Source organism: Sciurus carolinensis, chromosome 8, assembly GCF_902686445.1.
Source record: "Sciurus carolinensis chromosome 8, mSciCar1.2, whole genome shotgun sequence".
Lineage (NCBI taxonomy): Eukaryota > Metazoa > Chordata > Mammalia > Rodentia > Sciuridae > Sciurus > Sciurus carolinensis.
Genome location: NC_062220.1, coordinates 43,104,310 through 43,118,201, shown reverse-complemented (window position 1 = coordinate 43,118,201; position 13,892 = coordinate 43,104,310). Strand labels below are relative to the sequence as shown.

Genomic DNA, 13,892 nt, shown 5'->3' with positions numbered 1-13,892 from the left:
GTATTTATGTGCTCTGCAATTTGAAAATTGAGAGCTAGACAGATTCTATGTGACAGTATGTCTGTGTTTCAAAATACTTGAATTTGACATTACCATGCTTTCTTTTTCTTGGTTAATTAGCTATATTATCTTGATGGCACTACTTAGTTAAAAGAGGGTTGTTTTTGTTTCTCTTTTGTTTTTACTTTTCCAACCTAATATTCATTTTCAGGGAAAACTTTCTAACTTCCATTTTGGAGACATAATTATAAAAATTATGTTAAGGAAAATATGAATTCACTGCATTCTTTTTTGAAATCAATATTTATGTGTTATGTACTGTGGGTAATTAGTGACTACTAAAACAAAGCCTTAGCCTACATTCTAGAATAGTAGATAAAATTTTACATGATTATGATATGAACTGAATGTAAAAAGGGTCATAAGGGAGTTCATAAAATGAGTTCAGCAATTTCAGAGAAAGAAGAGATTAACACTGCCCAATCATTGCTGGAGAATTCCTTGGAAAAGGGGACTTTTTTTTTTCTTTTTCCCAAGAAAATACACTCATTTTATCATTATAAATTCCACTTTCTGTAATAGAGCAGGTAGGATTTGAACAAGTGGGTGGAATATACCAAGGTGGAAAACATGTATTCTATCCATTCTAAATACAAACTATAAATTTTACCTTGAAAAATAAGATACCTGAGTTTTTCATCTGATGTCTCTAATTTCATTGTAATTTAAGAGGGAAGGGGGAAGGTAAAAAGGGGCAGAAGGAAGATGGGGAAAAGAATGATAAGGAAGGAAGAAGCAAAGTCAAATACTTTGGCTAACTTTGACCACTCTAACATGTAGAGTAGTCACATAATTTCACAGTGTTTTCTCCTCTACTTTTAGTTGGTGTCTACATATAGAATTCAAATGTATATTTGCAAGCTTTTCATAGTTGATGCAAGTGTGTACACCCAGTTCTCCCATTCAATAATGCAGAGTGAATCAGATTTCTCTTTTCAAGTAGTTCTTGGTCATTTAACTCTTAATGTACTCCATTCCGGAGAACAATCTCATCCCTATTCCAGACAACATTAGTTTGCTCTCAGGTGGCTAACAATTTTCTAAGAACCAATTTTATCATGTCATAGTACTGTTTTGTGCAAATGATAGTTAGCTTGTAAATGACAGGCAGTAACATTATAGTGTTTTAATGCTATTCAGATTGTGAATATGCAGTAACATCATAGAGCTAGCCTGCTATTGAAATAGTAAAATAAATATTTTTATTGAAATGCTTTAAATGGTTGGGGAGTCATACATTGAAATAGAATAGAAAAGAGACACTTACTCAGAGATAAATTTGACAGGGGATCTCAGAGCTACTACCTACATAATCATAGTGCAGGGAATGAGGGATCCTATGATGGAATTTACAGCAATGGTTTAACCTTGAATGACTAAAATAAAGAAAGTAAGAAGGCTGAACATTTCATCACTTAAAAAAGGATACTTGAGGACTACTTGAACTGCTTGAATATAATTCATCTTCTTTAGTTACAAGTGTGACCCCACCAAATCCCAGAGACTTCAAGCAGTGAGAAGCAGCTCCCTTTTAAATATGCTGACCCAGAGAGTAGGTGTGCAAAGATGAAGCACACATTTACTTCACCACATTGATGTGGAGGACTGTGATTGTAGCTGTTAGTGCTTTCATTTCTAACTTTGGTAGGGAAAAAAGAGAGAATAGAAGAAGGCCAAAGTATAGAAAGAGGCCTAGACATATTTGTAGAGGTAGGGGAAAAGATTCACTTATACATTGCTGGTAGGACTGCAAGACACATCTTACAACGTATCTCAAGATGTTCTCTTTTCCCCACATTCTCACCAATATTTATTGTTACTTGTACTCTTCATAATTGTCATCTGACTGCAGTGAGATGAAATCTCCGTGTAGTTTCGATTTGCATTTCTCTAATTTCTAGAGATGTTGAACATTTTTTCATATATTTGTTGACCATTTGTATTTCTTCTTCTGGGAGGTATCTGTTAAGTTCCTTTGCTTATTTATTAATTGGGTTATTTGTTTTATTGTGTATGTGTTAAGTTCTTTCAGTGCAGTTTTCAGGTCTGAGGTGCAGGTGGCAAAGATTTTTTCCCATTCTGTAGGCTCTTTCTTGTGCCCTTCATTGTTTCCTTTGCTGTAAAGAAGTTTTTTAGTTTGATATAATTCCATTTACTGATTCTTGATTTTACTTCTTATACTTTAGGAGTCTTTTTGAGAAAGTTGTTTCCTAAGCTGACGTGATATAGAATTGAACCTACATTTTATTCTAGTAGATGTAGAGTTTCTAGTCTAATATCTAGGTCTTTTATCCACTTTGAGTTGAGTTTTATGGGGGTTAAATTTCATTCTTTTACATATGAATTTCCAGTTTATCCAGCACCATTTTTTGAAGAGGCTGTCTTTATTTTAATCAAATCTGAAGCTTGGTTTTTCTAGATGTAGTATTCCTGTTTGGCATCCATTTTCTTTCAGGGATCAGAATATATTATTCCAAGACCACCTAGCTTTTAATGTCTGATCTGAGAAATCTGCTGAGACTTGGATTAGTTTCCCTTTGAATGTGATCTGTCATTTTTCTCTAACAACTTTTAAAATTTTATCCTTATTTTGTATGTTGGACATTTTCATAATGATGTGCCTGTTTTAGTTTTGTATATTTGGAGTCCTGAAAGCCTCTTGTATTTGATTTTCCATTTCGTTCTTAGGGTTTGAGAAATTTTCTGATATTATTTCATTGAAAAGATTTTGTGTTCCTTTGGTTTATATTGCTGAGCCTTCATGTATTCCAATAAATCTTAAATTTGGTCTTTTTCTTTTATATTTTTTGGAAATTCTTTTCATGTTCTCTTGACATCTTTTTTCCAAGGTTAACTTTATTTTCCAGATTATATATTTTGTCTTCATTGCCTAAAACTCTATCTTACAAGTGGTCTACTCTGCCGGTGATGCTTTACATTGAGTTTTTAATTTGGTTTATTGATTCCTTCATTTTGAGAATTTCCAATTGATTCTTCTTCAGGATTTCTATCTCCTTATTGAAGTGATCTTTAACTTCTTAGATTTTCTCTCTGATTCACTCCTTACATGATCTTTTACCTCAAAGATGAGTTTATGAAGTTTATAAATTCCTTCTCTGACATTTCCTCCAATGTGGTATCATTGGATTCTGTTAATAAAGTATTTTGATTTTTTTGGTATGGTTCATTCCCTTGCTTTTTTATGTTGTTTATATGTCTACCCATTTATCAGTAAAAAGCCAAGGTGGCAGAGTTTCTTCCTGAAGATTTCTAATATTTCTACCCTATATATTCCTGAGGATTTATAGTACTTCATATTTTAAGGGGAGACAAATAATAACAACAACAAATGCAATCAATATTCAGCATTGAACTAAATACTTAGCTCCTATTTTGACATCTACAATGTTTATTGGCACTATAAACAGAAATGATATGGTGGGCAATTGCCAAGAGTAGAGATATCATGTTTTCAAAAGGGTTTGCTATTTCAAAAAAGATGTGATTCTACAACATGTAGAACCAGAACAATGAGAAGTCATACTCCATGTATGGATGATGTGTCAAAATGCATCCTACTATCATGTATAACTAATTTGAACAGATAATTTAAAAAGAGGTAAAGAAGGAGAATGCAGAGGAGATGTAGGATGTAATGAGATGGATGATAAGAGAGAATATTAGCAAAAAGTTAAGGGAAGAATGAAAGAGAGAACAAGGGAATTTGGCTGTTAGCAAAAGAAAAGAGTAAAAAAGAATCAAGGGAAATATGAGAAAAGCAATATAAAACAAACAAATAAGCAAAAGCAATGTAAAACAAAACCAAGGTATACTAATCAAAAACCCTAGTCCATAAAAGACAGAATCAAGAAAATAACTACCTTCAAAAATGCTTGAAATAAGAAGAGTGAGACAAATATGTATATGATCAAATGCCCATGGACCACTCAGCATGCAAGAGTTAAAAAAGAAAAAGGTTCTTGATGGAAGACAAAGGGACTTTTTTCATTGTGATGATTGAAGAATTGTCTGTAATATTATCTGTTGGTTGTCAGTTCCCAATAGTGTTTCTTTCCATTTTTTTTTTTTTCTTTAGGTATGTTTTGTATGCAAGAATAGTAGTCAGGGACTATCAGTTCCTTTTTTTGTGGAAGTTGTTGCTGTTGCCAATTCTCAGGTTCCCTTATTAGCAGTATAATTTGGGGCAGATTGGAGGGAGTTATCTATTGCACTCATAGTGAGGGGTTGCTGTAGAGTTCTATAGAAGGGGTTCCCAGAGCCGGAGTGCATAGAGGTGAGGTTTGGGTCTAACCAGGCCCATGTTGCTTCGTGGAATGATATTTGGTGAAGCTTTTAAGTCAGCACACCACCATAGAGTCTGACTGCTTTCTGTTCACACTGGCATCTGTACTGCTTGAATCTCCTCCCTGAATTCTGCTGGATGGGTGGAAGAGCCAATCCTCACACCACCAACCAGCCTCCCACAGCTCCCATATCTTGGTCACCTGGGTTCAATCCTAAAGCCCACACTCACTACCTACCCCCAACCTAATCAAGGCTCGATTGTCCCCAGTTGGTCCTGCAAATAGTGACACTCAAAGTGTAAGAGATGCCCAGGTTTTTTCAGGTCTGAGTGTCTCAAATTCTGCTGAGTATAATACTCTCCATATTAGAATTTAACCTGGTTTTCTAGTCACACTGTGGGTCAAATGGTAGGCCTACTACCAGGTCAGGTTTTTGGACCTAACTGGAATTACAGAGGTCTGCCTGGGTTTGAACCCATATCCACTGGCCTCTGTAGCACAGTAGAAAAAGTAGCAGCTGGCTGTGCTCTCCTCAGGTCACTGGGAGATGTGCAGCATCCCTCTCGCACAAAAGCAAGCGCAGCTCACCCAGTAGATCAGCTTGACAATGTCCCTGATCACCATCCTCTCTGCTTCAAGATGCCCTGGTAACACCTGGTAACACCTGAAATGTGGGCTGTCAGTCTCTCAGACATACCCACAGTGAATCTGCATTGGCAGCCCAGTGACAGAGGTGAGAAAGGTTGGTTGGTAGTTAGTTAGTTGGTTTATCTGTTTGTTTAATTCTATTGAAGATTCAGTGTCTCTAGGCCATTCTGAGAGTCTAGTATATAATCCCAGTAGGATTTCTTTTTCTTTCTTTTTTTCTTCCCTTTCTTCCTTTCCTTCCTTTGCCCTTCCCCTTTCCCTTTTGTCCTTTCCTTCCTTTTCCCCTTTCCCCTTTCCCCTTTCTTCTAAGAGAAGCTCTTTTTCCTCTTTCCTGGTTCTACCTGATTTGGAAAGTAACCTTTTTTACTCCACCATCTTAACCTGACTTCAGATTATGCTTATTTTAGTATTTGACGAAATAAATTGTGAGAGATGTAAGATAAAGGGGAAAATAATTCCACTATCATATCTCATGCTCACAAAATACCACTTGCACCATAATGTACTTTACTATATTGATTATCTTTACTTTTAGTGAATATGATTTTAAGGGACAAACCTTAGCAACCTCTGGGGATGAGACTTTGGAGTTGTAGACTTTCTGTTGTTTTTGTTTGATTGCTTCTTATTCTCTCGAAAACACAAAATAATTATAATTTTATAAAACACAATAAGAATTTTTAAGAATCATTATTTTATTCTCACTTCCAGGTTTTCCAAATTACTGAGAAGTATTTGAGGACTTTGTTTTCTAGTATAAAATAATTTTGTCATGTCATTTTAGCACAATAGCAATAAATACTAGTTATGTAGCCTTCTTAGGATTAGAAAGAAAAGATCAGGATGTAAGAACATATATCTGGTTCTCTTTGCCCAGGTGTTTTCCTGAATAAAGAAATGGAGGCTTCAAACAGAAGCCAGATGAATGCATTGGAAATTGAAAATAAATAATTACAATCATGTTATTTTTCCTTTTTCTTCTCATTTTATTTCATTTAATAAAGTACATTATCTCTTTGTACCTGCTTTTGCCTTAGGAGTTAGAGAAAGATGAAAATATTTTACTATCTGTTCTCAAATTATGAGCCGTTGTTTCCAAAGAAAGTCAAAACTCATGTATATTATCACATTATTGTTCTCAGGGGATTGCAGTCACCATAGTGATTGTAATTACATGGCTTCATTAACTTTATACATTTTACCTGTTATGGGGGGCTCACATTAACAAAATTTGCATATGCAGGAAATGAATGTCATTTGCAGGGAGCTAATGTCATTAAACATTTAGGCAGTCCCTATCAGGCAAGGGGGTTTCCACTGGGATATGCTTTTCAGCATGCCCTTTATAGTTATTGTGGGTACAGGAATATATTTCCAAAGCATGAAAAGTAAAACCTTTAGAGAAAAATATTAGAAAGCAACAACTGTTTTAAGAAACCTTATTTATGCTGAAATTTCAAAATACTGATACCAAGAACACACAATCAGAAATAATATCGTTCTGAAAAATGTAAATGTGCTTCAATATTTTGGGAGCTCTTGCACATTATAAATATTTTTGTGAATGTGCATGTTTATATATGTGCATACTTCCTAAAACAACTGAATAGATTTTTTTGAAAACAACTATTGTTATGCATGTAATATGGGTATTTTTCTATTTTTATTTGACCACTTTAATCTATCAACAATCAATATTACAAAGTTCTAGTGTAATTTCAAGGGAAGAAATCACATTTAGAAAGTGACAAACAAAAACAAAATAAAAAATGTAAAGGAAATGAACATTTTAAGTAATATATCCAGACTTAATGCCCTAAGATGAATGCATTTCTGACATTTTGAAGAGTAGGATAATAATAAAGGCTTCATATACCTTTTCTGTTTGGAGTACATGTTCTTGACCTTTTGGAAACAACAGAGTTCTGAGTATTTGAGAGAGGAAACCTCCACAGTGGAAGTAGGTGGGAACCGCTTTCCTTACTATAGAATGAATGCAGACCCTCACACACCTTCCCCAGCACCATCCAAGGAACTGTATATCCTGCCTCCCTAATTCTTATTTGCCATACTAGGATCAATATCAACTATTGGGAATAAAACCATTAACAACAACAAAGCGCTTTTGTACATAGGGGAAAGGGGTGATATTTGCCATATGGCAGTGACTGTAGTAATTCCTAGGGAGTTGCCTTGAAAATCAGATTCGAAACAACTCATAATTTCTTTTTAGCTTTTAAAATTCATAGTAGTTCACAATAATAGGGAAATTACCCATTTTCTGGTACAAAATTACATCCTAGGGAATTACATTACACATGTAAATTATGGTGGACTCTTTTCAATCTGTACCTTTTTGGGTTAATTAATTCTTCAAGAGAGGTGATGTGTGTCAGTATTGGATGAAAAAAATCACTTTATACAGGCAATTCACATTCAATTACATTTGAAAGCAACAGAGTTAACAATGACAGAGTTCAGCAATAGCTGGAAAAATCAGTTTTTCATCAAATTATTCCTACATTTACTGAAATTTTCTCTATCTGATTAAGAAGTTGACAAAATTAATGTTAAATAATTTAGAAGAATGAATACATTGAGTTAATGAACCAAACTCTACTTTTCCTTTTCTTCCATGAAAACAATTTTGATCTCCTTTTGACTGAGATATATAGAATGGACTTTTCTGGGGTAAAGGTAGTCAGCTTTTGGGTCAAAATTACAATCTCATGTGTTGGCACAACATCTTGTAAGTTAATTTGTGTTTGCTTCTAAATGAAAGTGACCCCAAATCAATTGTTTTCCTTTTCAATGGTTTGTGTACTTGCTATTAATTTTGGACACTGTAATCAATGCCTGTTTGGACATGTTGAGGAAATACACACACACACACACACACACACACACACACACTCACATTAAAAAAACAAAACAAAACAAACAAACAAAAAAACCGCTTTTCTAGTTTGTTTATTGTTTAAAGATATAACCGAAGTTTATAGACTCCTTTTAAGTCCATCAACAACTTTTAAAAGGACAAACTTTTTAAAGTATTGGTCAGTTTAAAAAAAAATTTTTTGAAGTGCATATACTGTTCTAACTCATTTTTTAGCAATCATAGCTGTATCCTAAAAATTAGATAGTAAAACTTAAAAAAATGCCTATGCTTTGGTGCCACTTCAAATTTATTGCATCTGAGTTTCTGAAAGTGAGATCAGATTAATATTTTCATAGTTTCACAGGGTTTCTGATGTTTGTCACCATTTGAGCACCACTGTTCTGGTTTGAACAACTTAAAGACATGAATGACAAGCTTTCTATGTCCTCTTGGACTTTTAGGAAAGAATTTTCTTTTTAAAACAAAAATCCCTACAATATAATTTTATTAGGTATATCCCTCATGGTATACATTAGATCTCTAGACTTATTAATCTTACATATCTGCTACTTTTTATCTTTCACACTATGTCTTTCTATATTTCTAACTTACCTCTCATTCTTGCCCCCAGTGACCAATATTTTGTTATCTAACTCTGCATATTTGACAATTTTTGTTTGCATTTTGCACATAAGTGAAGTCACACATTATTTTTCTTTCCATTTCTGTCTTTTTTCACTTAGTATAATGTCCTCTAGGTACATCCATGTTATGACAGGATATTTTTCTTTTTTACAGCCTAATAATAGTAGTCCATTGTGTTTGTGTGTGTGGTATAGAAAAGAAGCGAAACATAGAAAGCAACTACACTGAAAACACTTTGTAAAGGTCAGATGAGTAATAAAGAAAAAGTACAAATCTGAAAGTTGGATTTGTGGGAGCAATGATGGGACTTGATATGGTGGTAGTGGTTGTGCCAAGATGGAGTTTTCCAGAGGAAAATGACAATTACCTGATGATCACATGCCCTCATACCCCTTCCTGTCAGGGGCCAAGACATTCCATACACCAAGCTTGGCTGATGAGGAATTTGAAATCCCACTATCTCCTTGCATTCTGATCCTACACTGACTGTCTCTGATGTGATTGGCCACTTCGATGTTCTGGCAGACCTTTCCTCCTTACAAGATGGCAGTTTTGCAGCCCAGTGTGGGGTCCAGAAAATGGGCTTGCCTGTGATGATGACCCATTGCTTGATGGAGCAGGGTGGGGGACTCCTGGGTGGGTGCTAGACCATTTATCAAACCATTCTGTAGAAACTCAGTATAGTAATTGATGTACAAATGATAGACATGCCCTCTGGATTGATGGGGCATAGCCAGTTGACCACCATTGATCAGTCAGAACTGAGTTCTCAACTTGGTGTGAGTTTAGTGGGTGACACCATCTTGCTACCTGCCCAGTCATCTGAGGATTTTCTTTCAACTACCCTTTCACCTAATAGTTCATTTCATGAGGACATTGTTGAAGATTTCTGGAAGCAACTCCTAGTCAAAAGACAGTGGTAATGGAAAAAAGCAGATGACCCCAAAGAAGAGAAAAAAGGAAGATCCTAATAAATCTCACAAACCAGTTTCAGCATATGTTTTATTCTTTCATGATTACACAGGCTATCATCAAGGGACAGAATTCTAATGCCACTTTTGGAGAGGTTTCAAAGATCGTGGCTTCCATGTGGGACAGTCTTGGAGAGGAGCAAAAGCAGGTATATAAGAGGAAAATTAAGCTTCCAAGAAAGAGTATCTGAAGGCTCTGGCTGCTTATAAAGATAATCAAGATTGTCAGGCCACTGTAGAAAGAGTGGAATTGGATCCAGTGCCACCACCATAGATTCCTTTGCCACCTCCTGTGGCTACTGTCTCAACAGTGGCTTTGCCCTTTCACCTTGCATTGTTGCTAACTCCACTCTTTCATCCTATGTGGCAAACCAGATATGTTCTGGGGTTGAAGGTCAGCCCAATATCACCAAATTGATCATGAAACAGATGTTGCCCTCTTCATCTTGTCTCAAGATGGGATGGTTACTGTTATCCCAGCCACAGTGGTGACCCCCCGGAGGCTCCATTTAGGCCAAACTTGTACAGTTACTATCCAATTCAGACAACAAGCCCACATTGTCACTGGATCATGTTGCAGGTAACAGCAGTAGCTGCTTTTTCTATGGAACTGCCTTCACCCCAACTACAGCCCTCTCCATTACAACAGATGCTCCAGTCCCTAACTCAGCAGCAACTTAGCATTCTGCAGTAGCCTCCTCCACTTCAGGCCATGCAACAGCTTCCACCTCAGAAAGTTCGAATCAATTTACAACAACAGCTACCTCCTCAGTGGAGCAGGATTGTGCCTCCACCCACTTCGAAAATGCTGACTACCTTAGTCCCACCAGCTGTGGAAAGCAGTCCTGAGGCCCATCAGTAAAGGAAACCTCCCCGAGACCATCTGTGAAATGATTACAGATACACTTCCTAAAGTTGAATCTCCTTTTCAGATGGATGTTGAGTGGTGAGTGGGTCTCCTGTGACTGTCACCCCAGACTGACTCCCATCGTGAGTAAGGATTGGGACCCTTCAATTTGTCATTCCCTAGTTGTATCCTCTATTATAAACTAATAATAGTAAGAAAAATGTCTTCCTGAGTTTGGTGATCCTTTTATAGCACATTCACACCTGAGGTAAGTATCATGAGAGCTCAGATGTATACCTGTTTAGTTAGAAGTGGAGGTGGCTTGGGTTTACAATTAGCTTCTAAAATCGGGGTACTCTTGTGAGATGAGGCCCTGAACTTGAGGGATCTGATGCTAACTCCAGGTAAATAGTGTCCGAATTAAATTGAATTGAACAGTTGGACACTTAGTAGATGACTGCAGAGAACTGGTGTCAGGAAGAGGTGGGAAAAAAAAAGCTTCTCATTTGGCATCCAAAATGTGTGTAAACAGTAAACAGTTCAGGTGATCACACATTACGTTGTATTCATCCTATGTACCACATTCATAATCTAAATATCATGTCCACTAATTAGTTAAAATGAATTGTGATCGTCTGTGTGCTAGCACAGGAATTGGTCCTGGGAAATTCAAGGCAAGTCAGGAGTCTGAGAATATCTTACTAGATTCGAATTTTGGTTGTTAATTGGTGAATGTGTTGATTTGTTATTGGTAGTGGGAGGGATAATGACTGTGGAGATCAAGAAAGTAGAAAGTGAGTTATTTTCAGAGTTGAGGTAGTGACAGAGCTACAGTTCATTAGATAACTTGTGCAGCACCAGGAACAGTGTTTTTATTATTTTATTTCTAGTGTTTACCATGGTGCCTACACATGGTAGGTATTCAATCAGTATTTGATGAAATGTGCTAAAATTCCAAAGAGATGATTTACTAGTCAAACATTAAGTAAGTTCAGATGAGGAGCTATAAAATGGGATGAATATCAGGAATAGTGGTTATTAAGCAAAGGCTGGTTTGAAGTAGGTAAGCCACAGTGAAACCCACTTTTGCGGGAGACGGAATAAGTGAGGTGCTCTGACTGAACTTTCTTTTATCTAAAACGATCCTTCCATGTGTCTTATCTTACGCAGAAAACACCCAGGGAGAATATTTTAGAGGGAATATGCAATACTGTTTTCCTTTCCAATGATTCGACAGTGTGATGGACAAAACAAACAAAAACCCTCCACACTTTGAGGGGAGTGGATCATTCTCATTAGAGGTTTTTATTGGTAGTACATCAGGTAGGCTTGACATTCTACCAGCAAATGGCACCAGTAAGCAATAAACAGACATCCAAGTGGGTAGAAGGGCACAGGAAAAAAAATTCAGAACTATAATAAATTGCAGTTCATTAAGGCAAGACTCAAGTATGAGGAGAAAAGCCAGTCAGAGTGTAACTATGGTCAAGCCTAGCATGCCCTTGTAGCTGTATTATAGCTGATGTAATATCATGCTATTTTATTGACTAATTTGCTTAATTTAGCATTTATGCATAGCTTGTATTTTCATTTAAATTAAAAAATTCTCTTTGTGGAAAAACTCCCATCAGTTGAGCACTGTGTATGTGTATAAATGTGTGTGTGTGTGTGTGTGTGTGTGTGTGTGTGTGGTTGTGTATGTATGTAATATAACCCCACGTTTTGGTACAGTATTACCAATTTAATAAGCCTTCAAGAAGTATTTGTGGAATTGACATGTTTTTCATGTTGCATAGGTAAATTTGAATTTCCTAAATTAAAAAGTTGAAGTAAAATGTAGTCATGTTGTCATTAAAGGAAATAAACTCATCGGAACATGCTGAATCCCATAAATGAATTAATTTTGTTTCATATGGCAACGAGTTTGGCAGAGATGTGGAAATACTTCTGTATCTTTCTTGGAACACTTGGTTGCAGCCATCTTTATGGGTTTAAGATGTTTTGTGAAATCTGTACCTTTACATTTTATGAAAGGAGAATAAAGTTTTTCTCAATTGACTTGATAGATTGAAGAGAATTGCATAGATAATCTTCCTTTATTACATTCGATGGTCCAAGGCACAGGCTAGTTTAAAAACGTTCTTTTACAAATGCTGCTGTTCAAGAAGGTGTGCATTAAACAACATTACTAGAGATCTTTTCACTGTCTTTCCATTGAAAAAGGCAACTTTTAAAGAAAATTAAGTACTTCTATGATACGAACTTTGTCAATAATCAAATGACCATATGGGATTTATTCTTCATGTCCTTCCTTACAATTCATAGTTCTTTCAGTGCCTCACAATGAAAATGGTGGTGCCCCAGGAACCTATATCAGAGCCAACATCTATTATGACATATTTAGTTCCTATATAATGCCTCCTCCTTATTAGCATTAATTATGTGGTAAAGGAAATTGGATGATTCATAAAAGCAGAAAGCATTTGGCTTGACCACATTATACAGCAGTGCAAATAAGAATTCTTAATGCTGTTTAACAAATGACTTTTTCACTCTTCATTAAAGCCCCTTGTTGCCATCCAATCTTGATTTTAGAAATTAAAGCTAACAACCAGATTGAGAGAATCGGGAAAGTGACAGCATGGGGCAAAGACTCAAAGCCACAACTAACAGCATGAAGCAAAGTGAACCTCAAGCTATTGCAGCTCTCAGAGAAGGCTGGGAAGGGGAGGGATGAATTTGCAGGGAAACTCAATTATAGCAACCCTCAGCTATAGGAAAGTACTTGTGGTTGTTGACATGAAAGCTTTTCCCTTAATGTTTTAATTAAATACCTAGAAGCCAACGCTTCTTCTCAGTTAGTGTCAGAACACTGCTTCTTGGTGGATAAATGTTTACAGCAAAGGCTCAACTGAGGGTTTCTACAAACATGGCTCTAAGAACTGAGAAAGCTTTCGCTGAGGCACTTGAGATCAAGAAAGCAGTAGTGATTATAAACTAGCAGTACAATAGCAGGACGGTTTAATCCACCCAAATGTCAGTTTCTGGTGTGCATGTTGGCAATCCCACCTTCATCTTCAAACAAAAGGGCACTGGTTAGTCATCTGTTTAATTCTCTAGCTTCAGTGTGTCATTTGGATGTTGAAGGAAAATCCCTTGATTCAGTCTGCCATTTCTGACAGCCTCCCTCTAGACCCCATTAATAAGCCTTTTAGAGAACAGAATGCAAAGTAGGCAGCAGGCAGTCTACGATCAAAATGGAGATAGGATAGACAGTAGAAATGTCTTCTCTTCGTAAAGATGGTGTTTAGGTGACCTTTGTTGAAGATGGATATATGTATATATATATATATGTATATATATATATATATATGTATATATATACATATTTAATTAAAATTATTTCTTTCAAGATATTAAAGCAATATTTGCTATGTGGTAGATTTGGGAGGCCATTTGGAATTTGGGAGTTTATGATAGGATACAGAAAAACTCAAGTGATATTTACAAAATGTGCAAACAATGGCACAGACAGGGAG

General features: G+C 36.1%; 1 pseudogene; it reads left to right on the top strand.

Annotated features, from left to right (window-relative positions):
• The first annotated feature begins 8,833 nt into the window (after positions 1-8,833).
• LOC124991298 (TOX high mobility group box family member 4-like) lies at positions 8,834-10,488 on the top strand (annotated as a pseudogene).
• Positions 10,489-13,892: the final 3,404 nt, after the last annotated feature.